General features: G+C 36.0%; 1 long non-coding RNA gene across 1 annotated transcript in view; it reads left to right on the top strand.

Annotated features, from left to right (window-relative positions):
* Positions 1-25,882, top strand: part of LOC149748475 (uncharacterized) — a 210,882-nt gene that overhangs the window by 22,090 nt on the left and 162,910 nt on the right. The window lies entirely within an intron of this gene.

The raw sequence follows: 25,882 nt of genomic DNA, 5'->3' as shown, positions 1-25,882 counted from the left end.
ATGGTTGTGTAGTGATATCTCTTTGTTGTTTTAGTTTGCAGTTCCCTAATGACAAATAATTTTCAGCATATTCCTGTTTATTTGCCATCTGTATGTCCTTTTTGGTGAGGTATCCAGATATTTTGCCTTAATTTTTTTTTTATTGTTGAGTTTTAAAATTTCTTTCTGTATTTTGCATACAATACCTTTATCAGACATGGGTTTTCCAAATAGCTTATCCCAATCTATGGCTTGTCTTTCTATTCCCTTAAAAGCTTACTTCAGAGCTTAGAAATTTTTAATTTTAAAAATCCAACCTACCAAGTTTTTCTTTCATGGAATGTGCTTTTGGTATTGCGTCTAAAAATGTGTCGCCAAGTTCAAGGTCACATAGATTGTTCCTTACTTTACTTTCGTACTGGTACACTTCAGCATCTTCTTATTTGCAAACTTCCTTTTTAAGCATTGCAATTCAGTAACAGCCCCCAAACCTGAAGATTTTTAACCTCCTAATTATCTAATCTTTAATTATTGGTTTTTCAGTCTGAACACGATGTAATCAAAATATAAAGGACTTTCTACCACAATAGTTCTATGTTTTTAAACACACTTAAGTTGTTTATAAAGCTTCCCTTCAAAGGCTTAAATATTGATATTTGAAGAGAGGTAGCACAGAGAAAATTCACACTGCCACGTGGGAACTTTTATTTTATTATTTTGCTGTTCTAGTTTCCCATTAGTAAATTTCACCTTGGTAAATTTTTAAGACCACCACTTATTTTCTTTTCGAGTTTTATTAAGAAATAATTGACATATATTACTGTATAAGTTTAAGGCACACAGCATGATGGTCTGAGTTACATGTATTCTGAAATGATTATCACAGTGGTTTCAGCTGATATCCATCATCTCATATAGCTACAATAAAAAGAAAAGAAATAAGAAAAAAATATTCTCATTGTGATAAGGACTCTTAGAATTTACTCTTTTAACAACTCTCTGATATATCATACAGCAGTGTTAACTGCTATTAATTTTTTAATAAACATCTCTGTTAATTGAGATAAAGTTTAACACATTCCTGGACACAAGGTGCTGACACAACTTGGAATCCATGTGTCTTTTACATTGACTCTCGTTTCCAAAGGAATTTAACATACGAAAATTCTATACATTTTGGGTTTGATGTTTTTTAATACATTATAGATAAATAGACATAATAGATAAGTTTTGATAAAAATTGAAGAATCAAAGAAACCAGTGTATTCAGTACCCTAGAAACCTCAAACCAAAAGGAAATAGTAAACATGATCACAAAAGGAAATAATATGGAAGGAAAGCATAGGCTTTTATAAGTTGTCCTAGAATCATCTTCTCTTACATTATAACTTTAATGACTTTAAACTCATTTAATCTACATGTATTTAGTCAGCTTTTTTCAGTGATTATAGAACAACCTCTTAAATGATTTATGATTAAAATTGACTAATCTGGACAGGAAATTCTCTTTATATAATAAAAGAGTTCCATGTGAAATACTCTATTTAAATTAAGAGGAACAATTATGGAAAATTCCTACCATGTAGTGACCTGGCACAGTGAAAGTACTCAAATATGTTTGCTGAATAAGTTATAAAATGATAATAAAAAGTTAGCAGAGCAAAAAAAGATGAATAAATTAGATCCATATTTTTGAGTCTAGATTGACAAGATTATTAATATTTGCTTAATATCATTAGGTACTTTCTGTGTTTCGAGCTTTATTCTAACTATTTTACATTAATTACTCCTCCCAACACCCTTATGAGATAGTTGTACTTTGTGAGCGCTTTGCCACTTCTAATAAATGTTTGCTTTCTATTTGATTCATATGTATTTCTAAGTTTGACTACAAGCCTATCCATATTTAAGATACTCATACCCATTGCATTGAATTAAAGGATTTGGGTGGCTAATCAAGGACAAGACATATGCTAGGAGGTGGCAGTAGCACACAAAGAGCTGCATTGTGGGCAGCACTTGGACAGGATGCATGTGAGGGGAGATCCCTCACAGCAGGAGACCTCTTAGACACAGCAGCCTAGGTCCACCATCCATAAAGGGAAGAGGACAAATAAATGACTGGGGAAGAGAGCTGGAGAGGAGGCTTAAGTGTCTAGGTGACGCCTGGGTCAGAGAGCTTTCAAAGCCAGCAGGGACTTGGGATCTTTAAAGGGCCATGGTTTACCTTATTTATGGCTAGTAGATGTTGGGTGCAGTTTCTTGGGGTTTGCAGAGAAGTCTGGCTTCTAAATGACTAAAAATAGGCCTATTGGGGCTATATTTAAAGCAATTGGATGTGTAAGAATTTGAGTTTAGCACCAGTAGGCTTTTGAGCTAACAGTCTAGACTGCTGTGATGAAGTAAAAACATGGGGGCCACAGTAAACAGGGGACATCTTTGGCTCATTTGTATAACACCTATAAAGTAATATCTATTCATTCTTAAATATACAAAATAAAAAAAGCATACAAAAAAAAGCATACATATTGCCGATTTTAAGTTGCTTGGGGTATATGTGTGTGTATATACATATAAATGTATATATTGCATGAGCTGTATTTTCAAGCACACGCACACACACACATGCACGCATAAACCCTAAAACTATTAAATATATGAAAAAAGCTTTCTACACGCACTATCAAGTTTTCCTTAGGGGATTTTTTTCCTTGTGTCTTTAGGGTTTAGGCAGTGGTATTAGGCAACTAGGGATGTCATAACAAAATGCCACAGAGTGGATGACTTAAACAACAGAAATGTATTTTCTCACAGTTCTGGAGGCTAGAGGTCAAGGTGATGGCAAGTTTGGCTTCTCCCTGAGACCTCTCTCCTTGGCTTCCTGCCTTCTGTGTCTTCATATGACCTTTTATTTGGTTTCTCTTCTTCTAATAAGAACACCAGTCTTATTGGATTAGGGCCCCATCCTTATGATCTCATTTAACCTTAATTACCTCCATAAAGTCCCTAGTTCCAAATGCAGGCACATTGGATGTTAGGACATCAATGTATGGATTTAGGGGAGACATAATTCCATCTATAAGTACACTGTACCTCTGGATTGCAATTTTGTATGATATATGTATTTAGATATAGAGCCAATAATATATGCCCTGCACGATTTCACTATTTTAATTGCATGTGTATTATATACCACATTTTTATTTAAACTTGGACAAGAATTGCAGGTTCATTTGGCTTATGAAATTCAGTTCATTTATAACCTGTTTCACACAGCACTTCAGAACAGAAAATTAACTTTCTTAGCTGAATAAAACCAAAATGGAAACAAAATTTTAGTTCCTAAAAGAGCTTTGTAAATGATTTTGTATTGCACATTTCATTTAATTTATTCCAACCAGGATTAAAATATGTTAAATACTCTTTTTTGTTGTGAAGATATTCACAACTACGAAATGAAGTGGCCATTGTATTCTTAAGAGCTCAACATAATTAAGACTATACTTTATTGAGATCAACCAATTCCATTAAAATATCACTAGAAATGAATAAATTGAAAGGATCCTCAGCGAAATGAGAAGGAATGATTATGAGTTACTGAAATTTGAGCTCTATGAAGGCAGTATTTTGTTGCTGTGGTTTTGTTCATCTGTACAAATAGGAGTAAAATCTGGTAGCATTACATTGAAAAATAACTCTATATTAAGTTTATACTTCCCCACAAATATTTGGCAATGTTTAACGTTGTATCTTCATGCCAGGAACTTTTCTAGGATTTAGGAATAGATCTCTTAATAAAATAAGCTCCCTGCCCTCATAGAACTTCATTCTAGCATAGAGACAGAAAATAATCAAACACTTCCTTTAATTTGGGTTTCCCCTTTAGAGCTAGCCAGTGACCCTGACAGAAGTTTTTAAGTATTCAATGTATAAAAGTATATCTATAATCTCTGAACTGTATAGTTCACATACAATAATTGTACCTACAGTTGCTACATTTCAGGGCACTATCATGTCGACCTACTCTATATGACTAAAATAATCAGCAATACAGTTCAGTTGTAGTTTCTAAATGTACTAGTGGTGAACAGACGACCAAAATGCAAGATGTCATATAAAAGAGTGGTAAAGAAATTAGTTTTTTGCTCTGTTTGACTCAGTTTTCTGCTGCATACTTACTATGATATGAGACAATGTATTCTACCTCTACAAAACTCAGGTGAAATGAGAGAAATAATTAAAGGATGGCTCTGAGTATTATAGAAGATAGTATGTGCATTGTACTTAACATGATACCTGGTATGTAAGATTCATTGAAATTCATGGTAGATATTACTATTGCTAAAATGCAGATGTGTTGAAGGGGGCAAAAAGATGAGCTTCTTTTTCCATTTGGAGCAAATTTCTTAGATTTCACAACATGGATTAATTATTTTTAAACCAAACATTCCATTAGATATGGGAAATTTCCCATGACTACTATTATGATAGTAATCACCCTAGGAAACTGATAACTTAATCTTAGCTGTTTATGTTCAGAAAAAAAATTGAGAATATTTTGATGTATTGTTCGTGGGGAGGTTTTTAGTAATTTCAGTTTTCTTGATACATTTGTATTCTCCATGTTTTATATGTGTTATTTTTGAAAAGTAAGAATGTATTTGGAGTGGCAGTTTACAGATAAGTAAGGAAAGGAGGCAGTTAAAAGTTTTTCAATAGTAAAAACTTTATAGTGGAAAAACTGGACAAATACTACCTCAGCCAGGTGGTCAAGGTCAACATCAACAGTGCTAAGTCATGTTCATAATATGTACCCTTGATATGACATGAAAGTGTCACTTTACTTCTGTAGTTTTCCTTCCCCAAAATCCCAAACTCCAGTCTAATGAGAAAACATCAGTCAACTCTTAATTTAAGAACATTCTACAAAATACCTGAACAGTTTTCAGATCTGTCAAGGTCTCCAAAATATACAAACAGCTCACATAGCTCAATATCAAAAAAGAAAAAAAAAACAATCAAAAAATGGGCAGAAGACCTAAATAAAAATTTCTCCAAAGAAGACATACAGATGGCCAAAAAGTGCATGAAAAAATGTTCAACATTGCTAATTATCAGAGAAATGCAAATCAAAACTACAATGAGGTATCACCTCACAGCAGTCAGGATGGCCATCATCAAAAATTCTACAAACAATAAATGCTGGAGAGGGTATGGAGAAAAAGGAACCATTCTACACTCTTGTTTGGAATGTAAATTGGTACAGCCACTATGGAGAAGAGTATGGAGGTTTCTTAAAAAACTAAAAATAGAGTTACCATATGAGCCTGCAATCCCACTCCTGGGCATATATCAAGAGAAAACTATAATTCAAAAAGAAACAAGCACCCCAATGTTCATTGTAGAACTATTTACAGTAATCAAGACATGGGAGCAATCTAATGTCCACTGACAGATGAATGGATAAAGAAGATATGGTATATATACAATGGAATATTACTCAGCCATAAAAAGAATGAAATAATACCATTTGCAGCAACATGGATGGATTAAATATCATCATACTTAGTGAAGTAAGTCAGACAGAGAAAGACAGTTATCATATGATATTGCTTATATGTGGAATCTGAAAAACAAAGATACAATTGAGCTTATTTACAAACGAGAAATAGACCCATAGACATAGAAAACAAATTTATGGTTACCAAAGGGGAAAGTTGAGGAAGAGGAATAAATTAGGAGGTTGGGATTAACATATACATAGTTATATATTTTATATATAAAATAGATAACCAACAAAGGCCTAGTGTATAGCACAGGGAACTATACTCAATATTTTGTAATAACCTATATGGCCAAAGAATCTGAAATATATATATATATATATATATAAAACTTCAGTTTATGTATATATATAAACTGAATCACTGTTCTGTATACCTGAAACTAACATGACATTGTAAATCAACTACATTTCAATAAAATTTTTAAAAATTAAACTTTCAAGGTCATCAAAAGTCAATAAAAGTATGATAATCTGTCACAGCTAAGAGGAGCCTAAGGTGACATTACAACTAAATGTAATGTGGTATCTTCAGTGAGTTCCTGGAAGAGAGAAAAGGCATTAAGTAAAAATTAAGCAAATCTGAATAAAGTTTGGAACTTGTTAATAATTATTTAATAATTAACAATTTGGGTTCATTAATTGTGACAAGTGTACCATATTAATGTACGATGCTTTGATAGAGGCTACTGAATATGAACTATTTGGGAACTTTCTGTACCACCTTCACAATTTTTCTGTAAATCTAAAACTGTTCTAAAAAATAAAGTTTACTAATAAATATATAATCAAAAATTTTTTTAATTCACATAGTTTGGATAGTTCAATGACAAAATGGTGGTGTTCAAAGAAGAAGTCTTGGAAATAAACACAAAATTAAAAGTCTACTTACAAAATGAATGGAACTATTTTTTCTTTGTAAAAATATCAAAATTTTGGAAATATTTACACAGTCAAAATAAAGGCAAAAGAAAATAAAAGTAAAAGCAGAAGATTTTTAAGTCATATCAAATGGATACTGTTGTCTACACTTGGCCAAAATTTTGCATCAAAATTAGTATTTTTATCTTGTGATTTTCTAAATATGTAACAACTGGTAGAACTTAGAACCTGGCAAATGAGAGCAGACAATAGTAAACAGTGCTCATAACTATATAACACCTAAATATTAGAGTGGTATTTCTAAAACAGAATGTCAGCTCAGCCCAAACACAAAACGTTTAGATTGAGTACCTGAAGTCTTGCTATGTTACACAATGGGAAGAAAATTATATTACAAAAACAGATACAATGCAAGTTTCCCAGACCAGATAATCTCAACAACTATAAAGCCCTAAATCTATACCAGCCATAAACCTAAAGGAAGGAAGGAAGGAAGGAAGGAAGGAAGGAAGGAAGGAAGGAAGGAGGGAGGGAGGGAGGGAGGGAGGGAGGGGCATTACAGCTCTTCCTGGCCTCACTGCCTCGCTTGCTGTCACTTGGGACTCCCCTTGCTCTTTGACTATGAAATTTGGTATATACATCTCCTCCTTTGGATAGCTTCCTATGCATCCTTCAAGACCTGCTCAAAAATCACTTTTGCCAAGAAGTCTTTCATGAAACTACCAGAAAGAGTTAGCTGCCCCTCATCTGAGTCCCCATAGTATTGTGTTCATTTTGTCACTCTTTCAACAAACACTTAGCAATTACCTACTGTATTCCAGGCCTGTATTTGTATCTCTGTACCATCATTTCCTGAACTCTATGACAGCCATGTCTGATTCCCCTGCTAGATTCAGACTAGTGCTTGGTGGTCTCCTAAAATGAATGAGAAAAAGGAATCAGCAGTTACTCCTCATGGCCTGCCTTGTTTGAGGTGTGTCCTATTATAAACCATACTTTACAAATGTGAAAAATGAGACACGAGAATGCAAGGTAACATGTCTGAGGTAATACTGCTGCAAAATTTTCTTCTTTAGCCTTTTGATGCAATGGATTACATTGATTATTGAATGTTTAGACAGCTTTGAATACCTGGGATAATCCTAGTTGGTTATGGAGTACATTCTTTCTATACATCTTTGGATGCAGTGAGCTATAATTTTGGTTAGGATTTCTGCAGCTACCCATGAGATATCGGACTGTAGTTTTCTTGTCTTTTTCTGGTTTTGTTATTGGGGTAATTCCAGTCTCAAAGAATGAGTGAGGAAGTGTGCCCTCTGTTTCTCTTTTCTGGAGGATACTAAAGAGATTTGGGATCATTTCTTTCTTAAATGATTGGTAGAGTTCACCAGTGAAAAAATCTGGGCCTGGTGCTTTCTCTTCTGGAAGGATAATTATTGTTTGAATTTCTGTAATAGATATGGGCCTATTAAGATGATCTATTTCTCCTTGTGTCAGATTTGGTATGATGTGTCTTTCAAGCATTAGTCCATTTCATTCAAATTGTCAAATTTGGGATCATACAGTTTTTCATAATAGTCTACTATATTTTTAAATGATGATCCCTCTTTCATTTCTGGTGTTGGTAACTTATGTCTTTATATTTATTCTTAGCCTGGCTAGAAGTTTATTGATTATATTAATGTTTTCAAAGAACCACCTTTTTTTTTCATTAATTTTCTCATTGTCTCTATTGATATTTCTCTATTTCTTATTTTAAGATTCATTAATATCTGCTTTAAGTTTGTTACTTCTTCTTTCTTTTGGTTTATACTGCTCTTCTTTCTCTAGTATCCTAAGGTGAAAGCTTACATTTTTGGTTTTAGATCTTTACTTTTCCAAAAAATATGCATTCAATGCTATAAATTTCCCTCTAAGCATTGCTTTCACTGCATCTCATAAATTTTGATAGGTTTTATTTCAATTTTCACTAAGTTCAAATTATTTTTAATATCTCTTGACATTTCTTTTTTGACCCATGTGTTATTTACAAGTGTGTTGTTTGTTTAATCTCCAAATACTTTGGGATTCTCTAGCCACTTTCTGTTGTTGATTTCTAGTTTATTTCCATTGTGTTCTGAGAGCATACTTTGGATGATTTCAATTCTTTTAAAATGTGTTTGAGGTGTGTTTCATGTCCCTGAATGTGATGTATCTTGGTGAATGTTCCATGTGAGCTTGAGAGGAATGTGCAGTTGACTCTTAAATAACATGGGTTTGAACTGGGCAGGTCCACTTATACTTGGATTGTTTTTAAGAAATATATAGTCAGCCCTTCAAATTCTTGGGTTTTGCATCTGTGGATTCAATCAACTTGGATTGAAATTTCCATTCATTTTACTACTACATTTTATATGAGGAGCTTGAGCATCAGCAGATTTTGGTATATGCAGGGGCTCCTGGGACAAATCCCCCTCAGATACCAAGGGATGACTGTATTCTTCTGCTGTTGGATAAGTATTTTATAAATGTCAATTAGATACAGTTGATAATGATGGTGGTTCCGTTCAACTGTATGCTCACTGATTTTCTGTAAGCAGAATCTGTCAATTACTGATAGAGGTCTGTTGAGGTCTCCAACTATAATAATAGAGCTGTTTATTTCATCTTGCCATTCTATCTGTTTTTGCCTCACTTATTTTGGTACTTTGCTGTTATGCACATACACATTAAGGATTAAGTCTTCTTAGAAAATTGACCCCCTTATCGTTATGTAATGCCTCTCTCTATCCCTGATAATTTTCCTTGTTTGAAGTCTGCTTTGCCTGACATTAGTATAGCTACTCCAGCTTTCCCTTCATTAGTGTTAGTGTGGTATAGTTTTCTTCATCACTTTACTTATAATCTATGTCTTTCTTTTTAAAGTGGGTTTCTTGCAGACAACATATAGTCAGTTGTTTTTTTATCCCCTCTGTCATTTTCTGTTTTTAATTTTTATAGTTGCATTTAATCCATTCACATTTAAAGTGATTATGTGTATAGTTGGATTAATCTCTCCCCTTTCTGTACTGTTCTCTATTCATTGCACTTCTTATTTTTTAATATTCTACCCTTTTTCTGCCTTACCTGGTTTAATTAGGCATTTTATATGATTCTGTTTTCTCTCATTTCTTAACAAATCAGTTATACTTCTTTTTAAAAAATGATTTTAGTGGTTGCCTTAAGGATGGCAACATGTATTTACAACATGTATTTATAAGTCCACTTCTAAATAGGTCTATATTATTTTATGAGTGTGTAGGTACCTTAAAATATTTCATATTCATCCCTTCTAACATTGATGTCACTCGTTTCACTTATCAATAAGCTATACTCATCCAATATATTGTTGCTGTTGTTAGTTTGAACACTTATATATTAAATCAAGTAAGAAAAATAAAAATAAAAGGGTTTATTTTACCTTTATGTGTTCCCTCTCTAATGCCCTTCATTTCTTTACGTAGATCTCAGTTTCTAACCTGCATCATTTTCTTTCTCTAAACTTTAAAAAAATTAAACTTCTTTAAACATTTTTTGAAAGGCAGATCTACTGGTGAAAAATTCCTCATTTTTGTTCATTTGAGAAAGTCTTTATTTCTCCTTCATTTTTGAGGAACAATTTTCCCTAATACAGAAGCTTGGTGATTTCTTTATTTCAACATTTTAAATATTTCACTCCGCTCTCTTTTTGTTTGCATTGTTGATGACAAGAAGTCTGCTATAAATCTTATACTTCTTTCTTCATAGGTAAGGTGTTGTTTTTCTGTGTGTGTGTTTCAAGATTTTTTCTTTGATTTTCTGTAGTTTGAACACAACATGCCAGGTGAAAGTTTTTTTTATTATTTATCCCACTTGGACTCCTCTGAGTCCTTGATCTATGGTTTGGTGTCTGTCATTATTTTTGAAAAATTCTTAGCTATTTTCACCTCACAAATTATATCAGTCTTGTGAACTGAAATCACATGTTTTTTATTACCAATTCATACTCTCCTCTAATAAGCCGTTCATCATAGAAGACCTGCCACCTTGCACTTCCTCTAGATCCATCTCTGCTGAGACCGTTGCATCAAAGTGAGAACTAATCTCAAACTGATTTTTCCAATTTTCTCTTTGCACAGTGCTGAGTAGTGGGAACTTTAATTGTAACTGATCAATTTTTGTCTTTTATATAGTGTGCAGAATGTTTATTTTCACAAAACATAAATAACATGTGTGTATATATATGTGCATGTATATGTTATATATATATATATATAATGTTATGATTCCTTGCTTGGAAGGATGGAATCTAGGGCAACAAGAAAAGGGGGAGTGAGACATGGTCTTCCTCTTATCTTTACCTTTTTTTCTCTCCTTTTCTTTTTTTAACCTAAGTTATTTATTTAATTCATCTCCTGCTACAAGAAAAGTGATGGAAAATCAGTCTACTGGTCATCATTTGATGCAAATAAAGAACATGGGCTTAAGGTCCTATACATTTTACTGGTCCATGTGCAAGAATAGTCCACATCTGAGCTGTGGTCCATGATGTAGAACAATGGTCCAGGTTTTCTTTATTCATCTTCATTGCAGGTCAGAAGTGGCTTCAAATGAGGGTTATGGAATAAAGAATGGTTACCATATCTCTAGGAAAAGGGCTTGGACCTGATGCAGAGATGGGGATAGGCAAAAACTTGGGTTCTTATGTTTTCTCTGGTGCAAACAGGAAGGCGTTCAGCAAGCTGACTCCCACCCTGGGGAACATGACAAAGTAAATAGGGGACTTCCAAGTGTGAGCTAAGCCCTCCTTGCTTGAGGCACCTCTAGACATGGGAAGCCCCAGATGTGGTTGGGACATACCTAGAACCCCGGAAACCCAGAGTCTAGCCACCACTCCATTTTCGACCTGATTCAAAGCTATCATTGCCTCTTTATTATTCTAGAGATTATAAAGAAATTATTATTCCTGATTAAAAACAGAACTATCAAATTTAAAATCATTGTGATAGCAGTAAGCAGCAAGTTATATTCCTTAGAAAATCAATGCAATGAAATACATACTCGGCATACATACATACTCAATTTTTCTCAGAATTCAGAAGAAAATAATAGAAACTAGGTGTGATGAGAGAATAGTTAAGCGAAAGAAGGTGGAAAATAAAATCCAATCTACAGAAAATTGTAACTTCATGAAACAGTCACTTTTACAAATTACAAGATTTTTTTTTAATCCAGAAAGTGACATAGTTATTTATCAGTTACTAGTTTCGGATTCCTTTCAACATTTCTGAAGACACAAGTCAAGATGAAGCTGATAATTGCCCAACATTTGATCTGATAAAACATAATGCTGCAAACAAAGGAGAACTTTCCTCTGGTGAATGGTGGACTGAGGGGGTAAAAATGAAGCACGTTTTCACCTCATGGAACTGAGAATGCATGAAGAAACGTTGATAAAATATCTGATTAACTTAACCACAGATGTTCACAAACTGAGTTTTAAATAGATATTTATGGTTTTCCAAAGCAACCAAAGCAGCAGCCCATCTTCATGGGATCAGCTAGTGAGTATCAAAATTATTTAATACACTCTATCCCCTACTGTCAAAAGTGAATACTCTCAAGTGCTTGGCATTCTGTAGAATAGTGATTAAGGAGAAGCTTGAAATGTGTTTTCTCTTGTCCAGCAAGTTAACATTTTCTGTTAAGTTTCTGTTTTCTCTCGAAGGATCTACTCTTCTCTTGATGGTAAGTTATTCTCTTTAAGGACACGCTGTCCCCTCGCCCCTCCCCTCAACTACAGTAGTATGCTTTATTCAGAGGTTTCTGTAGGGCACAAATATCATGATATGATAATGCAAAATACATATGTACATTTTAGTTAGCAGATGGTTGGTCTCCTTATATAGATTTTAAAATACAAATCAAAATAAAATTCAGATGGAATAAGGAGTTAAATATATAGAGTATAAAATTACTGAAATAATACAGGAGATAAATGAAACTCTGAGCTACACAATAAAAGCAGACATAATGATTTGGTTAAACACCAAAAGCTTCAAAAAGTTTAAACAACAACAACAAAAAAAGTTTAAACAAATCTCAAAATAGAGAAATAACTTCTGCAATGCAAAATAATCAATATAGGGGCAAGAGATTTCATTAAAAATAAAGGTAAATATTATATTGAATAAATGCCAGGAAGAAGAAATTCAGGAAAGCAAATGTAAAAAATGTGATGAATACAATGAAATGCTCAAACTAACCAGCGTTCAACAAAACAAAATTTAAAATAAAAATAATATGAATGTTTTGTCTATACATTTAATTCATGAAATTTGTTAAATGTAAACTATTCAAATTGATGGAAATATAAACATTGGACTAATATTCTGTATTGTTTTGGATTTTGCTTTCTATTTGATGGTAAGATTTAGAGACTTTTTCATGTCTGTTTATAGATTTATAACTTTTTCAAAATACCTTCATAGCACATATTCTGGATTCTTCATAATTTATTTGTCATTCTTATGGGGATTTCGAGTTGTCCTCACTTGGTTGCTATGCCAGCAATTCTATACGAGAAAACCTTTTCCATACGATTTGGTTTCGATGTGTTTTCTTAGCACTCATTAATTCTCCCGAAGAAACCTGCTCCTTTTCTCAAACTTTAATTCAGGAAACACAAGGATAGTCACCTAATTTTATAACTTTGTTTTGTGTTATTGAGATCTGTATTGTTAATCTTATGATCTCACAGTTCTCACATAATATCTTTTGGCAGAGCCAAAACACGATTGGACATATGTTGATAATTATTGATCTTCTCTATATTTACATATTTTTTGAGAATTTAAAATGCCACAAAAGGGAGCAACAGGAAATGAGTTTACTATTTCGGTGGGGAATAGATAATACAGTCTTGTTATATATATATATGGTTTATCCTGAAGAGATTTGGGAAAGGAAGTGATATGATGGGATTCACAAGTGAGAGTGCACTCTTATGAACATGGACATGAGTTCATCCAGGAGCAAGGAGACCATTAATACCTTCCTCAATTTCTATAATTCCAGTCCCCTCTCTGTCACACTCTTATGGGCTATAATTTCTCTACAGAATGATAATAGAATGATAAAGAAAATAAGAATGAATTAAAAATGAGATGTGAAAGCCAAAGGGACTCCTTGGTAGAGGCAAAGAAACCCTCGTTTTGCAGCAGGAGTGCAGAGAAAGCCAAACATGAGGCCTGAGATTTATTAGTCTGTGCGACTAACTTCAAAGGAGGTTAAACTTGGCAGATTTGTTATACCAAGGGCATTGCCCCCATTGGGAATATCTGAAGCTTTAACACAGAGAATCTAGACATGCAGATGATTGCTCCTGAAGATTTTGATTCCTCTGACTCTTCTGAACCTTCTAAGCCTGCAGAAGTGTTCCATTCCTTTTTGCTAAGAGCAGTCATCTCAGTAATCCTGAAAGGCAGCAGATATACCACTCAAGATCTGCCCTCACTTTCCCTCCTGGCCACTTGGCTTATACCTAGGTTTTAAGTCATAATATCAAGCAACTGAGGATGCAGTTGGCTTCATAAACAAAGTACTGTAATTTAAAGATGCTGCAAATCTATCTGACATGTATCAGTAGCCATCTGGGATGTATGAGTGGCACTGTGTTAGAAGACTCTTTATCAAAGGGACTGGAACATAGAATTGGAAAGGGAAGAATTTATTTACCTGAGAATATTCTTTGGAGATAAAGGATTTAGTGTCCTGGAAAGAACCTCAGGAGATTGTGCAAACTAATAAGGTGGCTCCCAGTGGCATGGTACACACAGTGGCCAAGCTGAGCAAAATTGAAATGCATGAACTGCAATGTCAGATGATGGATAAAGAAATTAAAAAGTTCAGAGAAGTAGACATGCTAGAATGGATGTAATATGTACAGTCAGAAGATAAGCATGATGGTTATGTCCCTTGGGAAGGCCCAAAGGACACAAAATTTATCAAGGCCATATGAATGGCCTAGTGAGACAGGAAGCAGCATCATTAAAAAGTTCAGGGGCTTCCCTGGTGGCGCAGTGGTTGAGAGTCCGCCTGCCGATGCAAGGGACGCGGGTTCGTGCCCCGGTCCGGGAGGATCCCACATGCCGCCGAGCAGCTGGGCCCATGAGCCATGGCCGCTGGGCCTGTGCATCCGGAGCCTGTGCTCTGCAACGGGAGAGGCCACAACAGTGAGAGGCCCGTGTACAGCAAAAAAAAAAAAAAAAAAAAAAAAAAAAAAAGTTCAGTAGTGTCTCTACTTTTCATTTTAGGGCTGGAGATAGAAAATACTGTTACAGAATTTATCTAGCTGAAAACAGTGTCCATGCATGGACTTTAAAGTAGTAGAGTCTACGTGGCAGCAGTTAACTGTCAGTAACCAGGTGGTACTTAACCACATATGTTGTGATCACTAGCAAAGTTGGAGTAATAGTCCTGGGAACGAGATACACAGGGACTTACAAGGATGGTTAATAGAATATGACTTCCCTAGGGGCAAAATAGATTGGTGGTTGACAAAGTCACTACTCAGCTTGAACAAGCAGAAGAAATCAAGGTTTGGTGATTGGGAGTCTGAGGATAGCCACCCTAATAAATATGTCATGATTCCTTGCATAGGTTTCAGACTGGGGACCATTGTTCAGCATCAGAGCCCACTAAACACTGGTTCCAAGTGGAACAATTGCAATACCATAGCATGTATACAAAGCAATGATTTGCTGCATTTTTCCTCAAGAAAATTATGGCCATTTACTCACTTGACTATAAATTGGGAGATGGGGATTACTCATATTTTTAGCACTGTTGGTATAGGTTATAGGGTTTCTGTGATATTGAACTACGAATACTTTGAAACATTATTGTGGCCTTCCTATATGTATGGGGGCATATGGGAGACAGGTAATAAATCACTTACATAGACCACCTGATGGTCATTTCCCTGGACCCTGAATGTTTAATTGGTATTAACATACTTGGAAGTTAGTACAACTTCCACATTGGGTCCTTGGTTGTAGATAACTACCAAAATAGGGAAAGCCACGTGGAAGCCTCTGAAACTGTTCCTGTCATGAGAAAGTAAGTAAAAATATATAAATAAAAATTGTATCATATATGTATTATATAGAGTTTAGGCGATTTACATCAGCCATGAGTTTCTAACAGATGCAAGGATGGTGGTCCTTATCACATCCTCAGTTAAGTTACCTAGGAATGATCTTGCAAATACCAGATGGATCCTGGAAGGTGACTGTAGACCGCTGCAAGCTCAACCCAGTAGTTGCCCTGATTGAAGTTGCCATGATGGATGTGGTAACTTTGTTAGAACAGATAGAGCCTCAGGTTCTGGTATATGGACATTGTTTTGGCATATGCATTCTTTTCTATTTCAGTAAGAAAGGAGGATCAGGGATGCATTCTTTTCTATTTCAGTAAGAAAGGAGGATCAGGGAGAGGTTTTGCTCACTTCAAATGTGTAATAAACACTTGCAAATTTTGCTGTTGAGCTGTAATTCCTTTTCCTCTGCTGTAATGTAGTCCAAAGGGATCTCGGACTATCTAAACATTGCAGAGCGCAGCACATGAATCCATTGCTTTCAGGATAGCATGTTAATCTCTTCAAATAGTACTATGAAGGCCTTCGTGAGACACTGTTTAGAGGATGGTGTGGTCATGATGGCAGAGAGAGAGGCCAACAGCATAGATTCTCACTAACTAAGGCTAATCTAGCTACTGCTACCGCCAAATGTCCAACCTGTAAGAAAAAGAGACCAAAACCAAGCTCCAAAATTACATAATTTCTTGAGATTTACTATCTACCTGGTAACAAGTTAACTATTTTGAATAGCTTCCATCCTGAGAATATCACTGGTCTTGTCACTAGAATAAATTATTACTATATATTTCTGCCAGTGAATATGGGTTTCAAAAATATTCCTGTTCTGCTACTTGTTTTTCAAAGAAATGAGTTTTATGGAAGGTGTCATGGTTTATTTTATACCTCAAACTTGACTGGGCCACAGGGTGGCCAGATATTTGGTCAAACATTACTCTGGGTGTATCTGTGAGGATGTCTCTTTTTTTGTTTGTTTTTTTCTTTTTAACATCTTTATTGGAGTATAATTGCTTACAAAGGTGTGTTAGTTTCTCCTTTATAACAAAGTGAATCAGCTATACATATACATTTATCCCCATATCTCCTCCTCCTTGAGTCTCCTTCCCACCCTCCCTATCCCAGCCCTCTAGGTGGACACAAAGCACGGAGCTGATGTCCCTGTGCTATGCAGCTGCTTTCCACTAGCTATCTATTTTATATCTGGTGGCGTATATATGTCCATGCCACTCTCACTTCGTCCCAGCTTACCCTTTCCCCCTCCCCATGTCCTCAAGTCCATTATCTAAGTTTGCGTCTTTATTCCTGTCCTGTCCCTAAGTTCCTCAGAACCATTTTTTTTTAGATTCCATATAAATGTGTTAGCATATGGTATTTGTTTTTCTCTTTCTGACTTCACTCTGTATGACAGTCTCTAGGTCCATCCACCTCACTACAAATAACTCAATTTCGTTTCTTTTTATGGCAGAGTAATATTCCATTGTATATATGTGCCACATCTTCTTTATCCATTCATCTGTCAATGGACACTTAGATTGCTTCCATGTCCTGGCTATTGTAAATAGAGATGCAATGAACATTGTGGTACATGACTCTTTCTGAACTACAGTTTTCTCAGGGTATATGCCCAGTAGTGGGATTGCTGGGTCATATGGTAGTTCCATTTTTACTTTTTTAAGGAACCTCCATATTGTTCCCCATAGTGGCTGTATCAATTTACATTCCCACCAACAGTGCAAGAGGGTTCCATTTTCTCCACACCCTCTCCAGCATTTATTGTTTGTAGATTTTTTGATGAGGCCATTCTGACCAGTGTGAAGTGATACCTCATTGTAGTTTTGATTTGCATTTCTCTAATGATTAGTGATGTTGAGCATCCTTTCATATGTTTATTGGATATCTGTATATTTTCTTTGGAGAAATGTCTCTTTAGGTCTTCTGCCCATTTTGGGGTTGGGTTGTTTGTTTAATTGGTATTTAACTGCATGAGCTGCTTGTAAATTTTGGAGATTACTCCTTTGTCAGTTGCTTCAGTTGCACGTATTTTCTCCCATTCTCAGGGTTGTCTTTTCATCTTCTTTATGGTTTCTTTTGCTGTGCAAAATATTTTAAGTTTCATTAGGTCCCATTTGTTTATTTTTGTTTTTATTTCCATTACTATAGGAGGTGGGTCTAAAAGGACCTTGCTGTGATTTATGTCATAGACTGTTCTCCCTATGTTTTCCTCTAAGGGTTTTATAGTGTCTGGCCTTACATTTAGGTCTTTAATCCATTTTGAGTTTATTTTTGTGTATGATTTAAGGTAGTTTTCTAATTTCATTCTTTTACATGTAGCTGTCCAGTTTTCCCAGCACTACTTATTGAAGAGGCTGTCTTTTCTCCATTGTATATCCTTGCCTCCTTTGTCAGAAATAAGGTGACCATATGTGCGTGGGTCACCTCTGGGCTTTCTATCCTGTTCCACTGATCTTGATTTCTGTTTTTGTGCCAGTACCATACTGTCTTGACTACTGTAACTTTGAGTATAGTCTGAAGAAGGGAGCCTGATTCCTCCAGCTCCATTTTTCTTTCTCAAGGTTGCTTTGGCTATTTGGGGTCTTTTGTGTTTCCATATAAATTGTGAAATTTTTTGTTCTAGTTCTGTGAAAAATGCCATTGGTAGTTTGATAGGGATTGCATTGAATCTGTAGATTGCTTTGGATAGTAGAGTCATTTTTGCAATGTTGATTCTTCCAATCTAAGAACATGGTTTATCTCTCCAACAGTTTGTATCATCTTTAATTTCTTTCATCAGTGTCTTATAGTTTTCTGCATACAGCTCTTTTGTTTCCTTAGGTAGGTTTTTTCCTAGGTATTTTATTCTTTTTGTTGCAATGGTAAATGGGAGTGTTTCCTTCATTTCACTTTCAGGTTTTATATCATTAGTGTATAGGAATGCAAGAGATTTCTGAGCATTAATTTTGTATCCTGCTACTTTACCAAATTCATTGATTAGCTCTGGTAGTTTTCTGGTAGCATCTTTAGGATTCTCTGTGTATAGTATAATGTCATCTGCAAACAGTGACAGTTTTACTGCTTCTTTTCCAATTTGGATTCCTTTTATTTCTTTTTCTTCTTAGATTGCTCTGGTTAAAACTTCCAAAACTATGTTGAATAATAGTAGTGAGACTGGGCAACCTTGTCTTGTTCCTGATCTTAGTGGAAATGATTTCAGTTTTTCACCATTGAGAACGATGCTGGCTGTGGGTTTTTCATATATGGCCTTTATTATTTTGAGGTAAGTTCCCTCTATGCCTAATTTCTGCAGGGTTTTTATGATAAATGGGTGTTGAATTTTGTCAAAGGCTTTTCTGCATCTATTGAGATGATCCTACGGTTTTTCTCCTTCATTTTGTTAATATGATTTATCACATTGATTGATTTGTGTATATTGAAGAATCCTTGCACCCCACTCGATCATGCTTTATGATCCTTTTAATATGCTGTTGGATTCTGATTGCTAGTATTTTGTTGAGGATTTTTGCATCTAACTTTCTTAGTGGTATTGGCCTGTAGTTTTCTTTTTTTGTGAAATCTTTGTCTGGTTTTGGTATCAGGGTGCTGGTGGCCTCATAGAATGAGTTTAGGAGTGTTCCTCCTTCTGCTATATTTTGGAAGAGTTTGAGAAGGACAGGTGTTAATTCTTCTCTAAATGTTTGATAGAATTCGCCTCTGAAGCCATCTGGTCTTGGGCTTTTGTTTGCTGGAAGATTTCTAATCACAGTTTCAATTTCAGTATTTGTGATTGGTCTGTTTATATTTTCTATTTCTTCTTGTCAGTCTCGGAAGGTTGTGCTTTTCTAAGAATTTGTCCATTTCTTCCAGGTTGTCCATTTTATTGGCATAGAGTAGCTTCTAGTAATCTCTCATGATCCTTTATATTTCTGCAGTGTCAGTTGTTACTTCTCCTTTTTCATTTCTAATTCTATATTTTGAGTCTTTCCCCCTTTTTTTCTTCATGAGTCTGGCTATTGTTTGTCAATTTTGTTTATCTTCACAAAGAACAAGGTTTTCATTTTATTGATCTTTGCTATTGTTTCCTTCATTTTTTTCATTTATTTCTGATTTGATCTTTATGATTTCTTTCCTTCTGCTAACTTTGGGGGTTTTTTTGTTCTTCTTTCTCTAATTTCTTTAGGTGTAAGGTTTCGTTTCTTATTTGAGATGTTCCTTCTTTCCTGTGGTAGGATTGTATCGCTATATACTTCCCTCTTAGAGCTGCTTTTGCTACATCCCATAGGTTTTGGGTCATCGTGTTTTCATTGTCATTTGTTTCTAGGTATTTTTTGATTTCCTCTTTGATTTCTTCAGTGATCTCTTGGTTATTTAGTAGTGTATTGTTTAGCCTCCATGTGTTTGTATTTTTTATAGATTTTTTTCCTGTAATTGCTATCTAGTCTCATAGCATTGTGGTTAGAAAAGATACTTGATATGATTTCAATTTTCTTAAATTTATGAATGCTTGATTTGTGACCCAAGATATGATCTATCCTGGAGAATGTTCCATGAACACTTGAGAAGAAAGTGTATTCTGTGGTTTTTGCATGGAATGTCCTATAAATATCAGTTAAGTCCATCTTGTTTAATGTATCATTTAAGGCTTGTGTTTCATTCGTTATTTATTTTCATTTTGGATCATCTGTCCATTTGTGAAAGTGGGGTGTTAAAGTGCCCTACTATTATTGTGTTACTGTGGATTTTCCCTTTTATGGCTCTTTGCATTTGCCTTATGTATTGAGGTGCTCCTATGTTGGGTGCATAAATATTTACAATTTTTATATCTTCCTGTTGGATTCATCCCTTGCTCATTTGTAGTGTCCTTCTTTCTCTCTTGTAATAGTCTTTATTTTAAAGTCTATTTTGTCTGATATGAGATTTGCTACTCCAGCTTTCTTTTGATTTCCATTTGCATGGAATATCTTTTTCCATCCCCTCACTTTCAGTCTGTATGTGTCCCTCAGTCTGAAGTGGGTCTCTTGTAGATAGCATATATATGGGTCCTGTTTCTGTATACATTCAGCCAGTCTAAGTCTTTTGGTTGGAGCAGCTAAACCATTTACATTTAAGGTAGTTATTGATATGTATGTTCCTATTACCAGTTTCTTAATTGTTTTGGGTTTGTTATTGTAGGTATTTTCCTTCTCTTGTGTTTCTTGCCTAGAGAAGTTCCTTTCGCATTTTTGTAAAGCTGGTTTGTTGGTGCTGGATTCTCTTAGCTTTTGGTTGTCTGTAAAGGTTTTAATTTCTCTGTCAAATCTGAATGAGATCCTTGCTGGGTAGAGTAATCTTCGTTGTATGTTTTTCCCTTTCATCACTTTAAATGTCATACCACTCCCATCTGGCTTGCAGTGTTTCTGCTGAAAGATGAGCTGTTAACCTTTTGGGGATTCCCTTGTATTTATTCGTTGCTTTTCCCTCCCTGCTTTTAATATATTTTCTTTGTATTTAATTTTTGATAGTTTGATTAATATGTGTCTTGGCGTGTTTCTCTGATAGTATCCTATCGGACTCTCTGGGCTTCCTGGACTTGATTGACTATTTCCTTTCCCATATTAGGGAAATTTTAAAGTATAATCTCTTCAAATATTTTCTCAGTCCCTTTCTTTTTCTCTTCTTCTTTCAGGACTCCTATAATTAGAATGTTGGGGCATTTAATGTTGTCCCAGAGGTCTCTGAGACTGTCCTCAATTCTTTTCATTTTTTTTCTTTTTTCTGCTCTGCGGTAGTTATTTCCACTCTTTTATCTTCTGGGTCGCTTATCTGTTCTTCTTCCTCAGTTATCCTACTATGGATTCCTTCTAGAGAATTTTAATCTCATTTATTGTGTTGTTCATCATTGTTTGCTTTTAGTTCTTCCAGGTCCTTGTTAAGTGTTTCTTGTGTTTTCTGCATTCTATTTCCAAGATTTTGGATCATCTTTGCTGTCATTACTCTGAATTGTTTTTCAGGTAAACTGCCTATTTCCTTTTCCTTTGTTTGGTCTGGTGGGTTTTTACCTTGCTCCTTCACGTGCTGTGTATTTCTCTGTCTTCTCATCTTGCTTAACTTACTGTTTGTGATCTCCTTTTCGCAGGCTTCAGGTTTGTAGTTCCTTTTGTTTTTGGTGCCTGCCCCCAGTGGGTATGGTTATTTCAGTAGGTTGTGTAGGCTTCCTTGTAGAGGTTACTGGTGCCTGTGTTCTGGTGTATGAGGCCGGATCTTGTCCTTCTGGTGGGTAGGACCATATCCGGTGGTGTGTTTTGGTGTGCCTGTGACCTTATTATAATTTTAGGCAGCCTCTCTGCTAATGGGTGGGGTTGTGTTTCTGTCTTGCTAGTTGTTTGTGATAGGGTGTCCAGCACTGTAGCTTGCTGCTCATTGAATGGAGCTAGGTCTTAGCATTGAGATGGAGATTTCTGACAGCTTTCACCATTTGATATTACGTGGAGCTGGGAGGTCTCTGGTGGACCAGTGTCCTGAACTCAGCTCTTCCACCTCAGAGGCTCAGGCCTGACACCCGGCCAGAGCACCAAGACCCTGTCAGCCACACATCTCAGAAGAAAAGTGAGGGAGAAGGAGAGGGAGAGGGAGAGGAAGAGAGAAAGAAAGCTATTAAAATAAGTATTAAAAATAAAAAAGGAAAAAAGTAATTAAAAAGAAGAAAAAAGAAAGAAAGAAGAGAGCAACTGAACCAAAACACAAACCCACCAATGAGAGCAAGAGCTAAAATCTATACTAAAAAAGCAAAACAAAACAAAACAAAATGGGCCGACAGAACCCTAGCACAAATGATAAAAACAAATCTATACAGACAGAATCACACAAAGAAGCATGCACAGACACACTCACAAAAAGAGAAAAAGGAAAAAAATATATATATAAATGAAGAGAGTAACCAAATCAAAAAACAAATCTACCAGTGATAACAAGCTCTAAATACTAAATTAAGATAAACATAAAGCCAGAAACAAATTAGATGCAGAAAGCATACCCCAAGTCTACAGTTGCTCCCAAAGTCCACCTCCTCAATTTGGGATGATTTGTTGTCTATTCAGGTATTCCACAGATGCAGGGTCCATCAAGTTGATTGTGGAGATTTAATCCACTGCTCCTGAGGCTGCTGGGAGAGATTTCCCTTTCTCTTCCTTGTTCGCACAGCTCCCGGGGTTTAGCTTTGGATTTGGCCCCACCTCTGCCTGTAGGCCACCTGCGGGCATCTGTTCCCCACCCAGACAGGACGGGGTTAAAGGAGCAGCTGATTAGGTGGCTCTGGCTCACTAAGGCTGGGGGGAGGGAGGAGTATGGAATGTGAGGCAAGCCTGCAGTGGCAGAGTCCAGAATGACGTTGCAACAGCCTGAGAAGAACTGTGTTCTCCTGGGGAAGTTGTCCCTGGATCACAGGACCCTGGCAGTGGCAGGCCACACAGGCTCCTGTGAGGGGAGGTGTAGATAGTGACCTGTACTTGCACACAGGCTTCTTGGTTGCTGCAGAAGCAGTCTTAGCATTTCATGCCTGTCTCTGGTGTCTGCACTGATGGCCACAGCTCGTGTCCTTCTCTGGAGCTCATTTAGGCGGTGCTCTAAATCCTCTCTCCTCGTGCACCTGGAAACAATGGCCTCTTACCTCATAGGCCGTTCCAGACTTTTTCCCAGACTCCCTCCCCGCTAACTGTGGCACACTAGCCCCCTTCAGGCTGTGTTCATGCAGCCAAGCCGAGTCCTCTCTTGGGATCTGACCTTGAAGCCAGAACCTCAGCTCCCAGCCCCCACCCACCTGGGCGGGTGAGCAGACAAGCCTCTCAGACTGGTGAGTGCTGATTGGCACTGATCCTCTGTGCGGGAATCTCTCTGCTTTGCCCTCTGTACCCCCATTGCTGTGCTCTCCTCTGTGGCTCCGAAGCTTCCCCACCCACCCACTCCCCATCTCCACCAGTGAAGGGGCTTCCTAGTGTGTGGAAACTTTTCCTCCTTCACAGCTTCCTTCCAGAGGTGCAGATCCCATCCCTATTCTTTTGTCTCTGGTTTTTCTTTTTTTCTTTTGCCCTACCCGGGTACATGGGGAGCTTCTTGCCTTTTGGGAAGTCTGAGGTCTTCTACCAGTGGTCAGTAGGTGTTCTGTTCCACATGTAGTTGTATTTATATTTATATTGTTGTATTTATATTTATATATATATGTATATATATTCTGATGTATTTGTGGGAATAATCCACATATTATTCCTCCACCATCTTGAAAGTCCCTTTGTGAGGATGTTTCTGGAGGAGATTAATGCTTGAATCAGAAGACTGAGTAAAGCAGATTGCCCTCCCTAAGGTAGGTAGGTCTCACCCTATCAACTGAAAACCTGAAAAGAACAAAAATATACTGAGTTGTTTTTCCTGTCTGACTGCCTTCTGGCTGGGGCATTGGTCTTTTCCTGCCTTCAGACTCAAAGTGAAATATCAAGAGCTCTTAGTTCTCAAGCCTGTAGTCTTTCTACTGGAGCTTACACCATTGGCTCTCCTGGTGCTCAGGCCTTTGAACTCAGACTGGAATACACTATCAGCTCTTCCTGGTCTCCATCTTGCTGACTGCAGATCTTGGGACTTCTCAGCCTTCATAATTAAGTGAGCCAATTTCTTGTAATAATCTCTTCAGGGAGAGAGAGAGAGAGAGAGAGAGATACCTATCTCCTATTGGTTCTGTTACTCTGGAGAACCCTGAATAATACAGTAGGTTTTTGTAGTAGGCGCTTCTTCTGTAGGAGTTTTGATGAACTTCATGCTCAAGGATGTCCTTGTCTGTCATTACTGTTTAGTATTCAAAACATGGCCTCTTTGCGTGGCTGTGGCTCTACATCTCAGGTTTAGTGTGATTGTAACTCTGTTGTCCTGCATGCTGTAGGCCTTGCCTTCTGAAGTAACGATTCACTTTTAATACTATGCTATTTTGGAATATTGTTTTCTGAGATCTATTTACTTTGGATCCATTTACCCCTGGCATCTAAGCAATCTTTCTGTGGGATTCCTAGTGCTCCTATCTTCTCAGCATGGATTATGTCCCCAGCAGCTTTCCTTCAGGGTAGGTCTTTGTCTTTCTGAAAAAGACTATTTGTAGTATATTGAGGGGTGCTTGGGGATTTAGGCTGTAATGGTTTGATCTCCTCTGTGTGCTTCCCTGGGTCTTTTTTTTTTTACATGTGTCAGAAACCTGGAGCCTGCAAGTTCTTCTTACAGTATTGAAGATTGTTTTAGCTTCTTTTGAAATCAAGTTTTTGTTTGTTAATCCTGGGTTCCATGACCTGTATGGTCCCTCAGTGTTCACCTATCTCTTCTCTGCTACCACTGGGCAGCAGCTGACCAAGCAAGGATCTGATGCTGTGGAACAGTCTGGCCACACATTCACCCTCAGCGGTTCTTAGAGGATCTGGCCATATAGCTTCAGTGAATGTGTCATCTGTGAATTACTAATTTTTCTATCTCTTTTGATCTTTTATAAAAAGGTTTGGGGGGATTTAAAGATTGCTGCAGTGATGGTCTTGTTGTCAGTGGCTTATAAATAATTTTTTATCTCTTTTGATAATATTAAAGTTATTCATTTTAGAAAATCCATTAAATTTATTATATATTCATATAGATTGTATATAAACTTAGGCATATATTTATAAATTGTCATATGTTAGTTATGAATTATGTATTATACAGTATGCATCATTCATAATACAACATTTTGTTAAATGTTAAATAATTTAACATTTAACATACAACCTATGTTAAATAATTTAAATATGATTAATAATATCCAATAGCATTTTATACAATTTTATATTGACCTTATGATAATGTAATATATTTAATGTCTGCACTCCCTCATTGGGATATAAGCCAATAGAGAACTGAAATTTTATTTTATGAATCTTTATAACAACAAGTGACTAAAAACAACACTTGATATGTATTAGCAATTAAAATATAATTTTTAAAGTGTTACAGTTCAAATTTGGAGCATCTTATTACTTAAACGTCACATTTTTCAACTGTCAACCTAAAACCTAAGAATAAATCCACAAAATCAACAGTCATGTGCTGGAAAAATGAGTAATACAAACATTTCAGGGAACACCATCAAAACATATTACATAAAAATAAATATTCAGATTTCACATATGAATCCCCATAGTTGAATTGATTTTGTATATATGTCCATGATTTTTAATCACTCCTGTATAAAAGACTAAAGTTTCCTGAAGAATTTCTAAAATAGTATATAAGATCAAAACATCTAAACTTTCATAGAGCAATTTTGTTGC

Source organism: Delphinapterus leucas, chromosome 9 (assembly GCF_059928025.1).
Source record: "Delphinapterus leucas isolate spDelLeu-1000000601 "Yukka" chromosome 9, BTC_Dleu_Yukka2, whole genome shotgun sequence".
Classification (NCBI taxonomy): Eukaryota; Metazoa; Chordata; class Mammalia; order Artiodactyla; family Monodontidae; genus Delphinapterus; species Delphinapterus leucas.
This window is presented reverse-complemented; position numbering and strand designations above follow the sequence as displayed.